At 40.8% G+C, this 21043-nt stretch overlaps 1 protein-coding gene and 1 long non-coding RNA gene across 3 annotated transcripts in view; one reads left to right on the top strand and one right to left on the bottom strand.

Annotated features, from left to right (window-relative positions):
- Nucleotides 1-21043, top strand: part of LOC118318635 (inactive N-acetylated-alpha-linked acidic dipeptidase-like protein 2) — a 398478-nt gene that overhangs the window by 334623 nt on the left and 42812 nt on the right. The window lies entirely within an intron of this gene.
- LOC118318636 lies at nt 2062-5935 on the bottom strand. Its single transcript, XR_004795779.2, has 3 exons — nt 5702-5935; nt 4255-4944; nt 2062-3084 (listed from the first exon to the last, which is right to left on the bottom strand). It is a non-coding gene; the product is annotated as an uncharacterized LOC118318636 (long non-coding RNA).

The following is a 21043-nucleotide window of genomic DNA, read 5'->3' as shown; positions in this document are numbered from 1 at the left end:
TGTGTGTGTGTGTGTGCGTGTGTTTGTGTGTGGGTGTGTGTGTGTGTGTGTGTGTCTGTGTATGTGTGTGTTCTGCAACGTTAGGCAGTGTCACTACTTATCAGGAAAAAAATTATCTTGGGGGTAGACGTGGAAAAACACAACACATAATCTCATATGTAACGTAGCTCCCTTCACCATGAAAAGGTAAAAACAAATGTAGTAATGAATCTAAGAAAGGATTCATTTGTTTTACCTTTATCTTATGTAACGTTGGATGTCCATGAAAGTCATGTTTCTAGAAATTCAACTCATAAAGATTTATGTCAGATAATAAAAAATAGGGAAATATGAATACACAAAGGATGAATGAATTCTGGTTGCTCCAATGGATTTTTAAAATTATTTTTGTTTGTTTAAAAATGGATGCCTGTCAAACAAGCCACATCATCTTATATTCACTCCATGAATGCTATCCCTTTTTCCTTTTTTTTTTAAACCCACAGCACGCGGTTTTAAGATCTAAGGATATCTCAGAGTCATTTTTCTCCTTAATGACATCATGGCGGAATGAGTTACCTTCGCAAAGCAGAACAAAAGCCCTTGATTATCCCTCTGTGGAAACTGGCGCATTGCACCAGCGAATAACAAGCGACGACAGGACGCGACAAAGTAAGAAATGAGCCCGGCTGCAGTGAGGAAGGGCATGAGACATTGTGTTCCGGCGGGAAATGTTCCCGGCCCTCACAAGAGTTCAATCTCATTGAACTTGACTCTCATAATTGAGAGGCTATAAAATGTGCTTTCAATTTGAGATAGAGTTGGATTGTTAAGATTAAAGAGTAAAATAAAAGAGGGTGTCATTTATTTTACTGAATGGTGGTAAATGAGAAATAGCTTTTCTGTGGTTTGCCAACACATTGACCATTAATGAAAAAAGTATGAATTTCCATTTTGAGTCTTTTATTTATTGATGTATTGTGTTATATTTTTTTGACTTGTCAGATAACTCATGCTTGTGGGCTCCATACTAACCATTGCTAACAGGCCCCTTTTGGCTGATTAAGTCTGAAAGAGTCACTATAGCTGGTCTCAAAAGCACAGACTCGTCTTACCTCAGGGCAACAAGACAATGTATTTATCATATTTGTTGGTTTTATCACATATAGCCAGGCCATGGCAGAGGGATTTCATGTCTCTACGTGTACATGAGCTGCCTTTGTCACGCGCCCTTGTTCATTAAAAAATGTTGTCCTTCTCCATCCCCAAACTTTGTTGTGATAAAATTTGCTTCTTTTCTTCGATCGTTTTTTATCCCACTGTAAAGCCCAGTGTTTTCTTCTCTTTCTCCCTCTCTCTCTGACTCACACACACACCCCCCCCCCCCCCCCCCCCCCATACCTCTCTGTGGAATGCTGTATGTGCATTGTTAGCGCTGTAGCTCAGGGACTGTGCTCTGCGCTCTTCGTCCCTCCACTCATTTGTCAAGTGCAGTTTTGGACACCGCTCGGTTGGGAGGGTTCAGGGTGACGGGTGGGAACAGCGGGCCTCTCTCCCTCACTCAGTCTTTTTTTTTTTTTTGGTCTCGTCACTCTCCTCTCGTCTCCAAGGCTCCAGTTGGCCTCTCTCACTGTCTCTCAGTGGGCAGTGTTCTCTGTGTGGCTAATTTTACTAAGCAATGACGTTATGTACAAGTCGAGCGTCCTCAGTCACCAGCAAGGAGAGGCTGGCAGTGATTGGGCCGAAGAACAATCGCCCTGTAACTGTGGACAACACTGACAAGCAATGTTGTCCCCACAATAGAGGGACAAGTTGAGACGATGCTCAGGAGGGCAGTTTCCTGCTTTGTCATTGGCTTACAACAGATTCGCTAAAATATTGTAAATATTCCTGATTTTCTCTTTCTCCTGTGATCTGAGTCCAGTGTGCTCTATTTCTATCTCCTTTTTCTTTATCTTTATTTCAAACGATTTAAAAATAAATACAAGAATAACAAATTTCAACATTACACACACAAGACCCGTTCCAAAAAGGGATTGGAAGAAGCCTGTATTTGTCAAGTCCTACCCCCTTTGTCATAGACAAGTGCACAATCCAAAAGGATAAACTAAACAGACAATTTTAAATAATAGAAAAATCATACTCCAATGTACGTCATACTCCATCAACCTGTTACGAACAAAAAGGCTTGTGGAGATTTACATTCTCCTTCCTCACTTCTGTACTTATCAAAAAATATCTTTTGTACATTTTTTGTTTTAAATTGCAGAATTCATTTTGTGAAGACACACATCAAAATGCTCACATAGAGCAGCCCCAAGTTTTGTGGAACTGCCAAGATCATTGCATTTCTTGAAGCGTTAAATATTCAAATTTAAAACAAGTGAGTTTTAAATGCCCTCAAACATGCCTAAAGGGAAAAGTGTCCTCAAACAACCACACTTGAAAGTAGGGCAAAAAAAATTAAAAAATAACATTAAAATAGAAAACTCCTCTGTCACGTCTCTGTAACTATGGGTTGTACAGAAGGACACAATAGCGCACACTTTGAGGCTGGTTCTCAGAGGAATTCATTCATGTTGCATATGAATGCTCACAAGATTTAAAAATGGAAGGGCAGTTCAGATCTTGCATATACTTTCGCACCTCTGTACACCTGGCCAATAACTGCATTGTTAGACTGGGTTTTATATTGTTAATAACGATGATGGTCGTAAGTGTTGAGTGGCAGAGACAGACCCAGTCAGCGATATATGTTGAATGACTGAGGACAGAGAGGATACTGATTCACGAGCAATTTGCAGTAATCATTGAAATTGATTCAATGCCTTTGTCTTTAAGGGTAACACAAATGGGAGCATAAAGATATTGGGGGGGGAAAAGAAAATAGATTAGGAGAAAGGAGAAAGGAGAGCCAGATGGTAACAGAGCAAACACACCCAGAAATGGACAAAGGGGCAGAGGAAGAATGACAAAGTAGTAAATAGGCCTGCAAATATAGATGGAAGCGATTAAGGAAAAAAAATGCTCCAGGTCCCCCCCAGAGAGAAACAGATTGGTGCAAACAGGGGAGAAGTTGCAGAGAGAAATGGAGGGCTGGAGAATCTAACCAAAGAAAAGACAAGGGGACAAGGGCAAACAGAAGTGTTAATGGCAAGATACAGGGTGGGAAAAAAACCCAGAGGACAAAAAGAATAAAGAAGACAACAGGAAATGACAAAGCAACAAATTTGGCAGGAAGAATAAGACATTAATGAGAGACCCATATGCTGGGAAGACATTCAGATGCATGAAGTTAAAGTGTCTTGACAGGAGGGGTGTTGAGCACATTTCATCTTCAGGTCTTTGCTCATCTGTCTTTTTTAATGAGTTCGGTGAATCCTTCACTTAACCTCTGTTTCTCATTTCTCCCAAAGAACACAAATGCCCTGCGATGTGAGTCAGTAAGGGAAATTAAGAATTCCAGCAAGGGAAGGTAATTTGAGGGGCGACGTTCTACTCATGATTTAAGCCAAGAGCCAAAAGTCCTGAACAATTACACTTCCAATCAGTGAGCTACAAAGGGTTGTTTCTTAAAATGGTAATAAAAAACGGCTGTCTGCATTGGTCTTTTCACATTTAATACCACTTACTAGCATACGCGTTAGTTGTAGGGTCTAAAGATCTGCCTGTCGATTTGCATGTTTCTAAACGAGTGCAAGAGGTTGTGATGTCCCGCATTATGTCATCTGCATAAAAATCTAACTGCTAATGATAAATAACTGATATTGCAACAAAACATGGAAAAAAACTGGTGGGGTCCAAATTATATTTTGTCTGATTGGGTCAGGAAGGGTTCTCGGGTGCAGTGTCTCCATTCAGCATTTTTCAGTTTGTATTACCACCGTGTGACATCATATGTAAATGCTTCATTTCTTCTTTCCTTTTGCATAGGAAAGTCCAGTGTACCCAATGCTTAATGAGTCAGGAAAGCAAGCATTGAAGCACCTTTCCTAAACATTTGAAACACTTCTTCATTTCAAGATTTAGGAAACTTCCTAAGCAAATTTGACAATTCAACCGCACCCCTAATATCAGTTCTGGTCACATGGTGCTTCGTAATCATTCATTTTTTGAGCTATTGGTTGCAGGTAAAGGGACACATTGGGACTAATTCCATAATAGTAGCCACAGTGGCCCATTAGTTGGTGGTTGTTACGACTTTGTATACAACAGCCACAACCTTGTGTTATAAAAGTTTTAATATCATTTGAACACTTTAGGCCAGCAACTTACAGTTTGTTTTGGCAAGAAGCTAACACTTGCGCCGCTCCAACCTGGGCTTCCCTGCGATCTTGGCCTTTTCAGAAGATTTGTAGTTTGGCCCTGGATTTGTAGTTTGGCCTGTCTTTTTTGGAGACTTTTTACAAAATATCCATGATGATAAATCCAACATTATATGACTTTTATTATCATTGATCCCGTTTTTCATGATGAAAAAGGCTACTGTTGTTGTTAGCGGTCTACTAGCCATCCATTTTGGATCTTTGACCAATCAGAGGTGATTGGTCGAATGTTTTGGCCAATGACTATAGAATGAGAATGAGATAGTACCTTCCTCCTATCCTCAAACTATGAATATAAAGGAAACAACCAAAATAATCAGTAGAGCAGCGTACATATATAAATTCTCCTTTGCACATTTGGAGATGTTCAGTGTTGACCTATTTGTAAAAAAAAAATGTACATAACTTTTGATTTGCATTAGTAAGCATATTTTAGATTGTTTTCTCTTAGAACTAAGACTTGGAAGAAAAACTTTCAGAAGGGAAAAATCTTCATCATTGTTGTTCAGTATGTCATTTTAATGAATTTCTGTGAGATTGAATTTCAGTTTTTTTTTTCTTTTGTCTTTATGTTCATATTTCTATTCAATCATTCATGTGACACCACTGCAGCATACCTCTTCTGATAGCATAGGTTGTCCTGAAAAAGAAAATGTACATAACTTGACTGTACATTACATGGTTTAGGTTATACAAGCATTATTACACTAAGAGATGATGCGGACCAAAAAATGGCCAGGTCCTTTCCACCACACATCCACGGGGGAACTCCTCCCCAGAGCCGTCTAATGAGAGTCGCAACAACCCCGTTCACTCCTATGGACCATTTTTTTCCAGCAATGGCGGATCATGGTGACTCTAAATAGTTCCCGGATGTCAGCAGTAGCGCATTAGAGTAGCAGATGAATGGAATCAATGGACCGTCTGTGTTGCACTTATGAAGGGTAAGACATTTAAATAATCAGATTGTATATTATCAGCACATCTGAATCAAATCAACATGCGCATTAAAGCAGTTTAGAAAAAAATGATTGTACTTTGTACTAATAATTGTACTAAAAATGTATTGACTAAAATAGGGTAACTATTGTCTATAGTATCTACATAGGAATGTCGGTCTGCTTTATTGTAAATCAATACATTCATTGACTACTAATAACCAAAAATCGCGATTCTGTCGCTCTGAATAATAGATTCTTACCAAGAACCTCCGGGAACTATCTGAAGTCTACATGAGTCACGTGACATGCAAGCATTTTGGACTTCCGTTGTTGCGACTCTCATTAGACGGCTCTGCTCCTCCCTTGTCTGCGACCCTGGACCATCCCACTACTGTGTGTTGCCCCCTTTTAGTTTGGCTGTTGTTTTTTATCCTTTTCCTTTACTTGTTGCCTCACCTGACTCCTGCTCTTTTAGTTGTGATTTTTACAATTGTTTTCTTAAAGAATAAACGGCTAAAATTTGCTTTATTACAATGGCTTTGTTGCTTCCCTCCTCTTAGCTCTAAGTGTTGTAAGTCATTTTTGTCCCTGGGTCTGTTTAGACTGAGAATTTACTTTTAAAGTTGGATTTTTTTCGTTCTTTTTCTAATAAGCATCCAAAATTTGGCGTGATGGCTAATCTTCAGTACATTGAGCCCAAACAGGAAAAGCGCAATGCTTTTTTTGTAAAGAGCAACATGGTGCTTTAATCTTAATCTCACTATAGTAATACCCTTGAGTCCTTTGTACTTTTGTCAGCATGACCTAGAATGCAGTCACCCTTTAAAATTGTTTGCAATATGATTACCATGCTCTAAAGATTTGTTTTTATTATCATTATTATTTTTCGCATTTGGGTAGTACCATTGCTGCCCAACCTTGCCCATTACCCTGTCAATAAATGCAGAAGAAGAGGGGAACATTAGAGATTATAGCAAAGCCAAAAATAGGAGGGAAAACAGAGGCTTTTCCATCCACGGAGATCAAAGCCTTGGCTTGAGTGTTGATGGATTGGATTTATCTCTCTGCTTTCGCTTGTAAGGCCTAAGGAGCTTTTTTCCAGAGATAAGACTTTTCCTCATGAGACACTGTGTCCCTGCAGAGTTCTCTTAGGGGTCAATAGTTAACAAACAATTTAGATTGTCACCATCAATAGATTTATGTCAAGCATTTAAACCAGCTATGCTGTTAGCTCTTACCACTGTGTACATCATAGTTATATTTTTCAAAGCCGTGCCCATGAGCTAAAGCATAGCCTATATGACAAAAAAAATTGCATAATGACACATTTAACTCTATTTACCTTTTTAACGCAGGTTACAAAGTAATATCAATCAAGACATTGAGGGTCGTCGTTGCTACTGTTATCGAAAAAGTGGCTCACCCTGAGTGGGTCTGCCCCCTGTTATGGTGGAACAGCTCACTGAGGGATAACCAGACCTGTATAATACAGACCTCACAATCTATCTTATTACCACCCAGTGTCTGCCCTCCCAGCTCTTTCCTTCACCTATCTGTCTACACTTAAAAAAAAAAAAGCACCTTTCTAATTGAATAGGTCTTCTTTGTCTTCCCCTACACCTATGGTACGATTTGTGAAAAAAGCAGAGGTGGGGATATGAAGACTTTACCTTTGTGTCTACCTTCTGTTTTAATGTGAGTAATAAAGTTCCAAATGCTGCAGTGCCTTTATTTGTATATGCATACCCCTGTTCACGATTAAGTTCACGTACTGTACAATGGTATTCATACACTTGCAAATGTGAACACTAATCAGAGCCATGCTATGGTACTTCCACTTCAAGCTGAAGACACTTGAATTAAATGTGTGGAGAATGGGAAGGTACAGGGCATGTAATTAAACTTGCCCACTCCCTCAAGGCAAGTTATTGTTGGCCCTGTTTGAAGACAGTCTGGTTGAGGTTTGATGAAAAATTCTGTGCTTCGGAGTCATTTTTAATTCACTCCTTCAGTTTGACCTTAAAATCCCCAAAACTCTGGACTTTCACCTTTGCAAAAACACGTAAACGACGCGTAACTTCACTATGCTTGGATAAGGGGGAACATTTCGGACGAAAGACCAATCATTTGTGGTGTCCCCCCCCTGTAATTTTTGTAATTTATTTAAATAGAATTGCTCACTCGAAACTGCCAAGATGTTGAGAATCTTTAACCTCCAAAGTTTTTAATACATTTAATCAGGTTAGGTTTTGTCTCATATTGAAATTTTGTGAGTGCATTAAAGAACTTTACATGACATACAGTATGTACATCCAGTCGTTATCGCCTACATGGGCTGTGTTTTACCGATACTTGGTTTGTAAAAAAGGCGCGCGTCTGATGGCGGTGTGTTGTCAATTCGCCGGGTGACCTTTTCCCTTTCCTCGCTCTCTCATCCTCTCAGAAAATGTTAGAAATTTTTTTTCCTGTTTTTCAGGTTGATTTGGTTATTTCAAAACAGATTTTGAGGCATCCTCTTGTATGAGAGCACTGTGTAAAGAAGAGATGATGCGGCCCTAAAGCTGAAGAATTTTAGTCAGATTTTTGAAATTGTTCAAACCTCTTGTTAAACCTTTACTCATGTGATGTGTGTCTATTTAATGCCATATTTGCTAAATGTATCATGATTCAAGAAAGCTTGTGTGGGAATTCTCACATCTCACCGCTGGCTCAAGAAATTCTGCAAGCTCTTAGAAATGGTTCACAACCTTTTAAATACCGATTATTCACACTCTGGACTTGGAAGGTGGCAAGTAAAAGTTTGCAGTTGTGCAGAAGTGCTATACTTGTGTCAGGTAGGATCCCTGCGATTTTAATTGATTTCAGAGGTGATTGGTTTTGTCACTAAGAGTAAAACTGCTTTATGTAATGCTTAACTAGTGAAAAATTGAACAGGAAATATAGAAATACAGAAAAATACAAATTCAAAAAAAGGAAAGAAACCATGTTTCCAAATTAATGAAAATAAATGGACACTAGTGGCTCTAAGAGAAAAAGTTGGATCTGTAGTCACACAGACGTGAAAATGATAATATCTTGTAGCCGGTCACCTCGTCAGCGAGAAAGTGTCAGTGTGGCGAACGACGTGGTTCACAACAGTCTGGCATAAAACACGAGCGGCTGACAGCTACAGTCATAGCTTTCCCAAACACTCTAGGGTTGCTGCGACGTTGCTGTGGAAGGTTGCTGCATCACTGCGATGACAAGCTCCTTTATCCCCTGTTAGCAGGAGGTAGGTGTGTGCAGGAGGTGTGTGTGTACGTGCGTGGGCACACTTCTGAGGAGGCAGTGAAGAGAGTGCAAGCTGTATGTATATGTTTGTTAGATGCATGCGTGAGGTTATGTGTATAGGTGGTGTGTGTGTGTGTGTGTGTGTGTGTTTGTGTGTGTGTGCCTGCAACAAAGACAGGCACCAGTGTGTATGAGAGCTGACAGAGGCATCCAGGTTGACAGCCTTTGTAATGGAGGAGAAGGTAATTTGTTAGACGGATACTCCTCTGTGGTCCCCTGCATGTCTCCCCTCTGTTCATCCTTCCCTCCATCGCACTCCTTCCTTCGCGTCTCCTGTAAATCTCTCTCAACCATCTCTCGCCATCCTTCTTGTCTAATGCTCCTCCTCCACCTCCTCCATCCCCCTTGCCCATGCTCAGGCCCTCATCCATCAGGCCTAATGATTAAGCTGCTGCCCTGCTCATCTGAGGCCCTGCTTCATATTTCCCGGAGCTGAAAACTGACTTGAGTGGAGCAACAGAGCAGCATACTTCTGCAGCGAGCACCACAGGCTCATATTCTATACAAGTCGAGGTGTTGGAGTGGTTCGGGTCTGTGTTTCAGGATTAAAGGAGCTCTTGAGAGCAACAGACAATGATGAGCTCCAAAGCACACAGCGACTCGTGTCTGGGGTTTCATAGTAGTCATCTTTTTATTAACATGTTAACAGATCAACCATATAAAGCCCGGTTGTACGGCTACTGCATACAATATATATAATGATATAGTGGCTACACAGGACCCAAATGTTACTGTTGAGCTGAGCAGCAAAAGAAAATAAAGGAGCTCTAGGATAGACATCCGTCCACAGCGAGAGTCGCCGCTCAACTAAAGCAAGGTAAAACATGGCGTGGTCTAGTTCCCCTCTTAACAACGTAACCCAGTATGGCATAAAGGAACAGTTCACAATCACGATTCTTACAGTGTACACTGATTAAAGATTCACAGTATGGATACATTTGACCACATATGGCACCACATCTCTTAATTTTAGGGCATAATAGCCTTTATACACCAAGGGTGTGACAGATCATTTGCAGCAGTTGTGACATGTTAAAAAAAAAAGAAAAGAAGGTTGACTAGGTTCGTGCCAGCTCATTCTTGAGGGTGAAAAAAAGACCTAAGTATCATCCAGTGGTCATGACGTTGTCCTCATAGTCTCTCAACAACAACAACAAAAATTGAAACAAGGTAGAACAATCGAAGGAGAGTTCCACTTCCTCATACAGAGGGTGAAGTTGACCACAGCCCTGGCTCTGGACATATTGTAGGATGTCAGTGGGACAGTTTGAATTCCTGCTGCGGATACAAGAACTGGCATCCTATTGAGCCAGAGCAGCATCTGGTAGTCTGTCTGAAGGGTGGTCTTCCCCTTCTGTATGAAATTACTGATGACAAAAACAATAGCCCGAAAAAGAAAAAGAAAAAAAGAAAAAAAGATATATATTTAAAAAAATAAATATATACATATATATATATATATATATATATATATATGTATATATATATATATATATATATATATATATATATATATATATTCAAAACCCTAATCCTAACACTGGGGTTTCTTCTTCTGACCATGATCAGTTTTAATATTTGTGGATTATAGTTGAACATGTAATACCAGTGACCATCAAGACAATGTGTGAACCCCCTCGCCCAAACAATGATTGTCCAGTCATAGCTTATTGACCATAAACAGCAGGGCGATGTCATTCAAATTACTTTTCTGCACATTGGGCCAAATCATAGATTTATACCCTCAGAGTTATCTGAGGGTATTCGCTTTTAACCCAACACAACTTTGAACAGCACATAGCCCTTGGTGAGTGGCCATCTGCCTCGACCTGTTGCCTTGAGAAAGAAAGGGGGTAGGATGACTGGTAATAATAATAACAATAATAGTAACAATAGTCATCTCAGTGGAAGTTGATCAGGCACGTGTGGACAACATGTGGTTTGCAGGAAAAGTAGATATCCATGCTTCATTATTGTGGTACTGGAGGCCGGGGCAATGCCATCTAGAGTAAATTATGTTATTAAATAATGTGTTTCTGAACTACCTTAACCAGGCTTTGTATGACTTTAATACCAGGAAATTGCAGGACATTCGCGTCCTTAAGGCATGCTTGAATTTAAGACAACTCGTCAGTTTCATCACGCTTCAATGATAAATATAGTTGGGCATCATCTGCATAACAATTATGACTAATTCAACTACTGTATGCCATAAGATTACTGCCTAAAGGATGCATATATAAGGCGAATAGAATTGGTCCAAGCACAGAACCTTGTCTTCCATGTTTGTAGTGCTTCTGCTGAAAAGCAATGAGAAATACTGAATTAAAACCTTTTGCCCAGGGCCAACAATTCACACAAAATCAAGAAAAGTTGAACATTCAAACTCCTGCTGGATAACAGATATAAGGAAATCTCATTTTGTATTTACTAACCAATGGTTCGCATAGAAAAAAAGTCTATGTGCCTGAGTCACAGAGTAAAATCTGGAGCACCGAGTGAGAAATGTGAGAAGATCAACTCTATGCTTTAAAGCAAAAGCAGAAGCAATTTCCTGCGGATATTTCCTTTAGGGTAATCACAAAAAACACCATGTTATGGATGCCGACTGTCTAGTCGCTCCATCAGGATTTCTGAGTTCTTGCTTTAAAAGTAGTGAAACCATAATCAAAGCTTGTGGGACGGCCATTGATTTCACTGACGCTATGTTTTAAGATTCTATCAGGGAAGAGAAAACTAGCTTGGTTTCTCATACTCCTTCTGAAATGACATGCACAATATTGAGTTTGACTATTTACTCAAACACTCACACATTCACTCATACAGAATTATAGCTCACCGTCTATCACCCCAAACTTTAGCTCCGCAACAAAGTTTCCCTTTGCCTGGATGTCATTATAAACAACAACTGCCAGTGGGTTTTTTGTAGCACCTGAACAAGGGGGTTTCAGATTGTAACCATTTACATGCCTCTCTGCATCATCACTCATATTTGACTGCAGCCAAAACATAGACGTGTGAAAGGATAGGAGTTCAGTGAAGTGTCCCGCCAACCAGGTTTCTGTGTACGTCTTTGAAGTGGATTCACTATTTCACAGCCATCGATGTGCAGGACAAGCGGAAGTGAAAAACTGCCACTGCCAAATAAATTTGTCTCCAATATTGAAGTCCATCAGTCTTGCTGACCATATACTCATGTTCCTCCTGTGTAGAACCCGGAGTTCTAAGAGTGACAGTTTGGGTGAAAGGGAGTACTTTAACCTTCAATCTTCATTCAATAGCCCATAATGGCATACGTAATTAGTTTCATCATGATGGGTTATTTGGTGTAGATTGATGCTTAAATTGGCAATCAAATCCATTCAAAATGAGATCTACAACACAATAAAGTCTGCAAAAAGTGAGGTCTGAATACTTTCTAAAGCAATAGAATGTTCCGGGAAATGGCAGACATGACAGCTCAATTGTTATCTAAGGCTTTCCCTTTAAACGTGTCAATGTCTTTATTTTAGATCGTTGGCAATTATCCCATTTTTTTAAACGATAAAATGTCTGAAACATCAGTGTTGCCAATTCTCCAATCCTGTGAGGTCTAAAAGCTTAGAGCACTCATCATCTACAATATTTATTCTCTTGCAAAGAAAGAGTGGTATAATGTTACACACAGTGTGCAATAACTTGTGAATTACAAACCTATTGTACAATTTCAAATGAGGATAACGAATATAAGGAATTCCCATTTAAATTATGCATGTAGCTGAAAGCAACAAATCTATTACTCAAGCAATTGTGGCGGAATTGCATATACTCAAGATTTCAATTTTGTATCTAAATAAAAGGAAGCCTGGATGAAAAGATTTTAAGTGACTATGACTATAAAAGACAAATCTATTGAGCAAAACCTTTAAAAAATAAGATAAAAGATGGAGCTGCAGTGAGTTATTTCTTGATGGTTTTTTTCATTGGAAAATAGCAAATCATGTTATGTATAAAGCTGTTGTCTAACATTCATTATCATTGTGCTGTTACATTTGCTGAGAAACGTTTTAATTTGAAAAGCAAGACGTTTAGTGGACTACAATATTTTGCATGCCAGAGGTTGGCATAACCTGAGTTTTTAATCAGAGCAGACTGAAACAAACGATTGAGAATGTTCTTTGACACGGAACTATAACGCTGTTTGTTAGCAGCCGCAAAAAAAAAAAGGGGGTTTTCATCCTGTGAGTCTGTGTTCCATCATTATAGCAAAATGTGCTGAAGACATCAACTGTTGCAGGAACTAAACAGATAATTGCTGTGATAAGACAGACAGGCACCAGAGTCACAACTGTGCAAGATGGAGCGACAAAAAGATCAGAATGGGGACATTGCCACTGAATCACTGTATCCAAGTTTCAATCGTCCCAATCATAAATAAAACCTCAGAGCCCATTCTGATTTTTCCAGTCCCTGTAATTAGCTACGTTCTGGAACCGTGGCCATATTACATGTCCTGAGATATCCAACAAATCAGCACATCAACAGAACTAAAAACAGTGTGTTGCTTGTTTTGGAGAATTGACCCTCTTTATACTCCTTCATTCTTCAAGCTGAGTACCCTCTGTCAATAAAATGATTCAAAACTGTGTCATTATGGATTCATTTTAAGTAGGGCTGTCAAACAATTAACATTTTTAATCAGATTAATCACAGGGTAGCTGTGGATTAATTAAGATTAATGACCATTCGTAAATATGCAAGAAAGATTCCCAATTTCTCTGTATATTGTTGTGGGAACGGAAAAATTAATGACATTTGTTTTTTTTATTTACAGTATATCAAATCCAAATGAAGTTTTTTTTATGATTGAAAAATGAAAATAAAAATAAAACATAGCACAGTATGATTCAATTTGGCTGTCTCTGCTGTTAAATAGTTTTTTTCCTGTATTTTTAATTGTATATGTTTGCTGTTTCTTTGTTGTGTTGTGTGAGTTGCTGTTGTGGTTTCCACTTCAGGGCCACCGTAGTAATGAGTAAATTTCCCAAGCGTGGGATAAATAAAGTCCAATTTAACTTATCTATGCCTCTGAGCAAATATTTGGGGGGTGTTATTCAGAAAAAAAAATTTAAATCAAACTTTAAGAACCTTTATCCGAAACAATTTGGGCATCTCTGCATTGCTCTGGTTGAATAAAACCATTTTCTTTTCTTTTTTTAAATCAAACAAAGAACCACAACTTTTTTTTTTTTTTTTAGCCAGTTGCTGAGGCAAACTGACTGGTTAATATCTTCTGAAAGTAAAGTCGACTTTTTCTTTTGCACAATGTGGCCTGCAACGGAGAATAGTCTGTCACATGGAACCGCCGGTGCAGGAGTGGCCAGATATTTGCGAGCTAGCAGGGCCAGCTTGTCATTCATTCATTTTCTTCTTGGGTGGCACATCTTCAGAAGTCTGTGGAGACCTTATGGGTGATTGTTCATGCAGCCTGCCTTCAAGTGAGGTCAACACCTCTTCGCTTTCACTCGTGGGCCGGCTCTTCAAGTCTTTAAAAATGCGTCCAGCGCCGTTGCGAGCTTGAGCCATGAATTGTTGGTATTTACTTGGCGGGAGGCTGGGTCTTCCTTGAATGTCGTCTTAAATCTCAACACATGCAGGATCTCCTTTAGAGCTTTCCATCACATTACCATTTCCAGCTTTGAATTCCAACGTGTTGGAACATCCTGGATTAGTGGCTGCTAATCTGTCCAAGGGTCGCTTGCTGTGCTTGACGCTCCCTGGCGTTGCAGGGCTGTGTTTGAAGAGCCCGACAATTTTTCGCGAGACTTGGACAATGCATTCACAAATACGCTGTCAGAGAGGCTCACGGTGATGCTTCTCTTTAGGATGTGAGCTATACAAGGCATGTGCTCAAATTGCAGATGTCTAGCCGCAGCTGTCATATTTTGTGTGCACTGTCGGTCCCTAGTGATTTTACCTTCAATTGTACTCTTGCTTGCTACATTTAGGAACTGTCCGGCACATGCCTCTGCAAAGTGATGCTTTGTTCCCAAGTTGTAGTGATTTGATGTGCAGATACACCCAGGCAATTATTGTTACTCACAGAGGTCCAGTGGGCTCCTGTCAGGGCGACATACTACTACTACGCTACGGTCAAATCCTCTTCCTTTTTCTTTTTTTTTCAGTTTCATAGAGCTTGTGGATTTGAGCCATTACTGTGCCTGTTGACGGTGGCTTGTAGAATGTGCCAAGAGACGCAACTTTCAAAGCTCCCTCGAAGCCCTTGTCCTCGACAATATTAATCGGTCGACAGTCCTTTGCAATCCATTTGGCAATCGTGTTAGTTAACTTGTCAGAGGTAGACTTACTCAATGCCCTGCGTTCAGTGAGGGTGGTCCGAAGCAAGACGGGCGTTGCACCCGAACTTGAAGCCCCGACAAACACATGCTTAGTGTTGAGACTGTGTAATGAAAAACTCCTTACTGCGTGTTTATTAATTGTTCCATCTGGGGTTTTTTTATACTCGAACTTCCCATCAAGACGGCCGACAGGTTCTTCAGGTTCTTTCTCCATCTCGTTCGGATCTCCATCAGCCATAAGGTTATAGCGATGACTTGAACAGAGTGGGTTGAATTGTTGAATATATAGGGGGGGGGTCATTCAGCGCATGCATTAAAGTGTTAAAAAAAGATGAATGCGTTTAATTCCACGAATTAATCATCCTGCATTAACACGTTCATTTTGGAAGAGCTAATTTTAAGTTGAAGTATCAGGTATTTTGTCTTATATACAGTATAATTACAGGTCAGATAGACTACATTGAAAACACAAGTCCGGAGATTACACCTGTGGCCATGGCAACAGAGGTGATTACACCTGCAGTCCTACAAGAAAACTGCACAAAACCGCAAGATTGATCTTTGCCAAAGAAAATGAAGATGCCAGAATAATATTGGCAGCATATTCTCATGTCAAATGAAACCAAAATAAATGAGTTTGGATCAGCATGTGTGGTGTGGACCTGGCCAGAGCCACCACAGTGGAGGTTTGTAAGCCCAAATACTTTACCATAAGAGGAGTCCCAGTCTCGATGCTCGGCAGAAGATGAATTTTCCAACATGACGTTGATCCCAATAAACACTGTGTACTGTACAAGTCACATCAAAGCTACGTTAGAATCACGATAGTTTCAGTTTCTCATTGCAACTGCTGTAGTGGACGCCAATGTATTTGAGAGAAGAGCATTGAGTCCAAAATGCCAGTGAAAAGGAGGCAGGCCCAGATGTGACATCTTGACTCTGACTCCCTATACTATCAATTGCTTTTAACGCTGAAGGATCAGTTACAACAGCAGTCAATGCAGAGCCTACAAAGTCGTAAGTTAACACCAGATCTACTACATGTGGGCTGACTTTGGTGTGAGGCCTTCTAGTTTATTTAAAGACAATTATATTACCAAGAATCATTGTGAGTGAGGGAAAACCAGTCATTTGAAATGGCATTAGATTTACACATGTAAATAATGCATTGATGATTCATTTTTGATGAAACTTCAACTTTCTGAAAGACTTTCTCTTTTACATATTTAATACTTTAAATAGTCAATAATTGATATGTGCCCACTGGGTTTTGTCTCTTTGCCTGAAAACTTGATGTGCTGCAGTTTAAAAAAAAAAGCGCAGGCAAATACAAAAAGTGAAGGAAACATCACTAACAATTTGACCGCACATTCATGTAGGAAGGGGGAAAAAATGCTGCAAAGTGAGAACAACAACAACAACAAAAAACATCCACAGCAGAGTTTTATGAATCTATTTCTATACTCACGAACTCCCTGGCTGACACTGACTCAGTTTTCATTACTGTCTTTATCAATTCTCTCCTGGTCATGACAAATTCGATATAAACACGCCTGTCACCCATTGGAGAGGTTTGAGGTTGTCAAAAGGGACAAATAAAAAACAGAACTCTCAGGCATCTGTTTAAAGTAGAAATCCCCACTAAATAAGGGAAGGAAGGAAGGAAGCATTGCCACTTGTGTGGGTAGCACATCTAACTTGACGCGGCTGTTGTGCCACATGTGACACCTTAAAACCTTCCTGGAATATGACACTGTACAATAGTGCTGCAGGGTGTGGACTGAACATTACTGTAAGTGTCGATGGTTGGATGCAGGATAACAGCACACACCTGGGTTATTAGGACTAAAACTAGCAGTACAAAATTATTATTTTATTTTAAATGGAATAAAGAGGAAAAAAATGTCAGTTAAAATAAAATGAACAATTCAATTCAATTTTATTAGTATAGCGCCAAATCACAACATACATGGTCTCAAGGCACTTTACATAGCGACCTCACAATATTACAGAGGAAACCCAACAGTTCCCGCAGTGAGCATCACTTGGCGACGGTGGACGAGAAAAAAGTCCCCTTTAACGGGACGAAATGTCTATAAGAACCCGACTCAGTTGTGGACGGAACATCCGCCGCGACCGGTTAGGGTGAGAAAAAATGGGGGAGAGAGAGGAGGTGGGTAGAAAGAGGGGGAGAGAAGAGAGAACAGTTGATGTATAGTAGTAGCAGCATTGTGGATTCCAATTGTCATATGTCTCAGAGGAAAAATATGCTTCTTCAAACATGGCTAAAGTACCTGCCAGTAAACAGCACCACAGTCCAATCTGGGGGCAAAAACTACCACTAATGTGAAATTCGCCCCTTCTAAGCTTTCACAGAGAAGTGTATCAAAAAACAGGAGACTGCAGCTAACGTCAGCTCACAGTCAGACAGCCGCATTAAGAGCTCCACAAACACAGCAAACTCTACCTCAGTGCTGTGCACAGGAAACTACGTGGTGTGTATCCCCACATCATGAGCATGAGCAGGCTTTGCTTTTTTTTCGAAACGCATCTCTGTAGCCACGGTAACGCCTGCCTCCGGAGTTTCCGAGCGCCAAGAAACAGAGAAGTTAGAAAACGATGGGGCCGGGCTGTAGTATGAACTACAACCTGCCTCCTGTTTACACCAGCACACTTATATCCACGTACGTAAATGGTCACGTGATGTACGTTTTCAGGTGTGTTCATATAGACAGACAAATTAATACGGCGCTAAAACGACTGTCTGGACCGAGTATTTTTTGGTTTTTAAAACGCTGTTCTAAAATGAAAATGGGTTATTATGGATGTAGCCTGGGCTTTTCACCAGACTGAGCAACAATACTCTATTCAAACACTTGATTATTAGAGCACAAGTTTAAAAAAAAAAATCTTTATTTCCACCTCTATAAATCAAGGCTTTATCCCTGGAAAAATAAAACTCAATGGAAAATAGTCAATTCCTTGAAAATGAATGGAAATCAAAAACTAAACGAAACTAAATGAGAATAAAAAGTTATGAAAATTTCAAAACTATAATACACTATTTTGTGCATTTCCTCTACTTTGATGCAGGCCCGCACCGGCAATCTGGCAAACCTGGCAAACCTGGCGAATGCTAGATGGGCCGGCCAGTTGTGGTAAAAATATGTCTCGGGAAACAAAATCGGTTGCAGCCACGGTTTCCCTATGTGTATTGCAGCCATAGCCCGTCTGTTTTGTATCATTATTTTTTTAATCTGCGTTGTGGGTGGCCCACTCGATGTTGGAACGGCCCATCTGAATGGGGTTACATGGTACCTATACTGTACCCTCCTCCCAACCGCTGAAGTGGATCCGTCCATCCAAAAAAGCGCTGTCCGTGTGTAACGGAGGTCAGCCAGTTCTCTGCAGTGTGTGTGTGTGAACCTCACTTCCTGTCACCTTACGTACCAGCGACAAACGCTGAGGCCCATTGGTTTTAACCTCCTTTGCTAGCACGTTTGTCTCCCGGATGGGAGTTTGAGGCCACTCCCAACTTAGTATCTATTTAGCCTATTAAATACCCTGATATTGCAGTGCATAGGCGACGTTGGGTCCAGACAAAATCGCCAGGGCCAAAGTTTGTTCCCAGTCCGACCCTGCTCCTCGATGCATATGGAGCATGTGAGTTCCTCACCCTAACTGACCGACTGTCTTGTCTGCGTTTTCCACGGGATTCTGGGATAGCTCCTAACTGGAGTCACTAAATCTTCTCTCCATTTTGCTCCGGTTAATTATTTCACACGTTGCAGAGAGCTGTCTTTGCATGAATACTCAAGTGATTCCCATCCTCTCTTTCCCCCCATCCTGCAACCTCTGCTGGTCGCCCCCGCAATCTTCCCCGTGGTGAGTGGTTTTCCAAGTCCCACTAAAGCCAACTAAAAGGCGCTCGAAAACAAATCTATCATTTGGCAAAATTGCACTCAAATTGTAATTGTTAAGACACTAATACAATTAAAAAACCCTGCTGAGTCCGTGCTCCTCGCTCCCGAGCCTTTTCCCACTCATTTGCGGATGAAGGACTCACACAAGGGCACATGACAGACGTGTGGCTGTGTGTGGACTTTGCAGGACACACAGCTCTGCAAATTTTGAACCTCGCGTTTAATGAATTATTTAACTAAAACATAATGCTCCTCTACGCCAATGCTGTGAAGAAGCACCTCTGGATGAATACAAAGCACAACAGCCCAAGGCTCCTTCACTTCAGTAACGCAAGTGTGGCCCAACTCTTCTGTTATTATTGCCTTCTTGTTTGGCACTCTCCCCGCACGTTCTCTTCTTATGCCGATCCCCTGACAGTTCCTCCCCTTTCTTTTTGTTATCATAGCCGCTACTGTATCGCTGTCTTCTCCACACACACACACACACACACACACACACACACTTTCATAAGCGCTGCTGAAGGTGCAGAGGACAAAAAATTCATTGGCATGACCATTTTATCAATAGACGGACTTGAGAATGTGACGCGGGCTCTGCTCCGGGGGTGCTGTTGATGGAGAGGAGTTAGATATTTGGTCTAGAAGGGAAAACGCCTCGGAGACCCAAATATTGAGGCCAACGCACACAAAGAGACTGGGAATGTATATTTTGTGTGTGTGTGTGTGTGTGTGTGCTGTCATTTAAAATAAAATATTTCTTCTGGGAGTCAAAAAAAAAAAGGAGTTATCAGCCTTGGATGATTGGCAGACAGGGAGAGCTGAGGTTTTCATTGTGATTTCTGGGGATTAAAGATGAATGTGGGAGCGATTTCACTCCCGCGAGAGCCGATCTATGTGTATTTATTAGGTGTGTGTGTGTGGGGGGGGGGGTACATGTCCCCTCATTGGCTCTATTGCTGTCACATCTGATCACAGCCCATCAAACCTAGTGAAAGCTGAGTTGACAGAACTGTTTAATAAATGCAGGCACTCGAGTGCCGTTCGTTCAAGTACTGTAGCGCACCTATAATGGGCACCTATGGTTAAGTCGTGGCTTGCTTCACTGTTGTCCTATGGTGGCAAGTTTACATACAGTCATATCAGTCAGCTATAATTGAGCAAGCAATCAAAAGTTAGTCTGACTCCAGGAAGAGTTTCGACATGATGAGAATATCACATAGCTGTCAGCCAAACATTTAGTTGAGCAGTATTAGAGTATGGATGGAGTTGGTAGTAATTAGCGTGACATGGAGCAGCCATCCATCCATTATGCTTTATCCATTAAGGGTCGCAGGGGGGTTGGAACCAATCCCAGCTGACATTGGGTGAGAGGCAGGGTTCACCCTGGACAGGTCGCGAGCCTATCGCAGGGTAAAGGTACACGGACAAACAACCGTTCACTCTCACATTCACACCGACGTGTCAATTTAGAGTCTTCAATTAACCTAACCCCAATCTGCATGACTTTGGGGAACCCGCACAACATGCAAACTCCACACAGAGAGGTCCTGGCTGGTTCAAACCGGGATGCGAACCCAGAACCTTCTTGCCGTGTGGTGACAGCGTTAGCCGCTACACCACCGTGCAGCCCGACGTGGAGCAACATCAGTAAAAAAACGCAAGCAGCGCGTGTTTGAATGATTTCCTTTACTCACTTTTGCCGAGCGAACGGAGCCACATTGGAAACATCCATCCTGAGGAGAAGTTTCAGAGCAAGGCAGAGGTCAGGCTCATCTAGGCTGTGGAAAAAGGAGCTAAGCTTGTGTCCATTTGCAGCCCAATCTGTCCAAGCCAACAAGTCCTCCAACTCACACGACGAACTATGTCATATGTGGTCAAAACAACCAAATCGATTTAAAGCAGAAAAGTCGCACTACGCTGCTCTGGTCGTTTGTTTTTGGAGGGCAGTCTCGTTTATTAGGCTTTGTAAAGTTTCTTTGTCAATTCATCACATATAAAGAAACAGTCAGAAGATGTTTTGTTGCCTGTTCATCTTTACGTATAAATATAGAGGAAAAAAATTGAAAAATGTATGTATGTTTTAACCGGGTTGTGCAAACTGCAAATATTCTCTTTATTCCCTTGGAGGAAAAAAAACTTTGTTGTTACACGGACAAAGGTGAACATCAGATTGCCCGACTCGACCACAGCTGCTCATCATCCATCCC

Source organism: Scophthalmus maximus, chromosome 13 (genome assembly GCF_022379125.1).
Source record: "Scophthalmus maximus strain ysfricsl-2021 chromosome 13, ASM2237912v1, whole genome shotgun sequence".
Taxonomy (NCBI): Eukaryota; Metazoa; Chordata; class Actinopteri; order Pleuronectiformes; family Scophthalmidae; genus Scophthalmus; species Scophthalmus maximus.
Note: the sequence above shows the minus strand (reverse complement) of the source record. Positions and strands in the feature narration are given on the sequence as shown.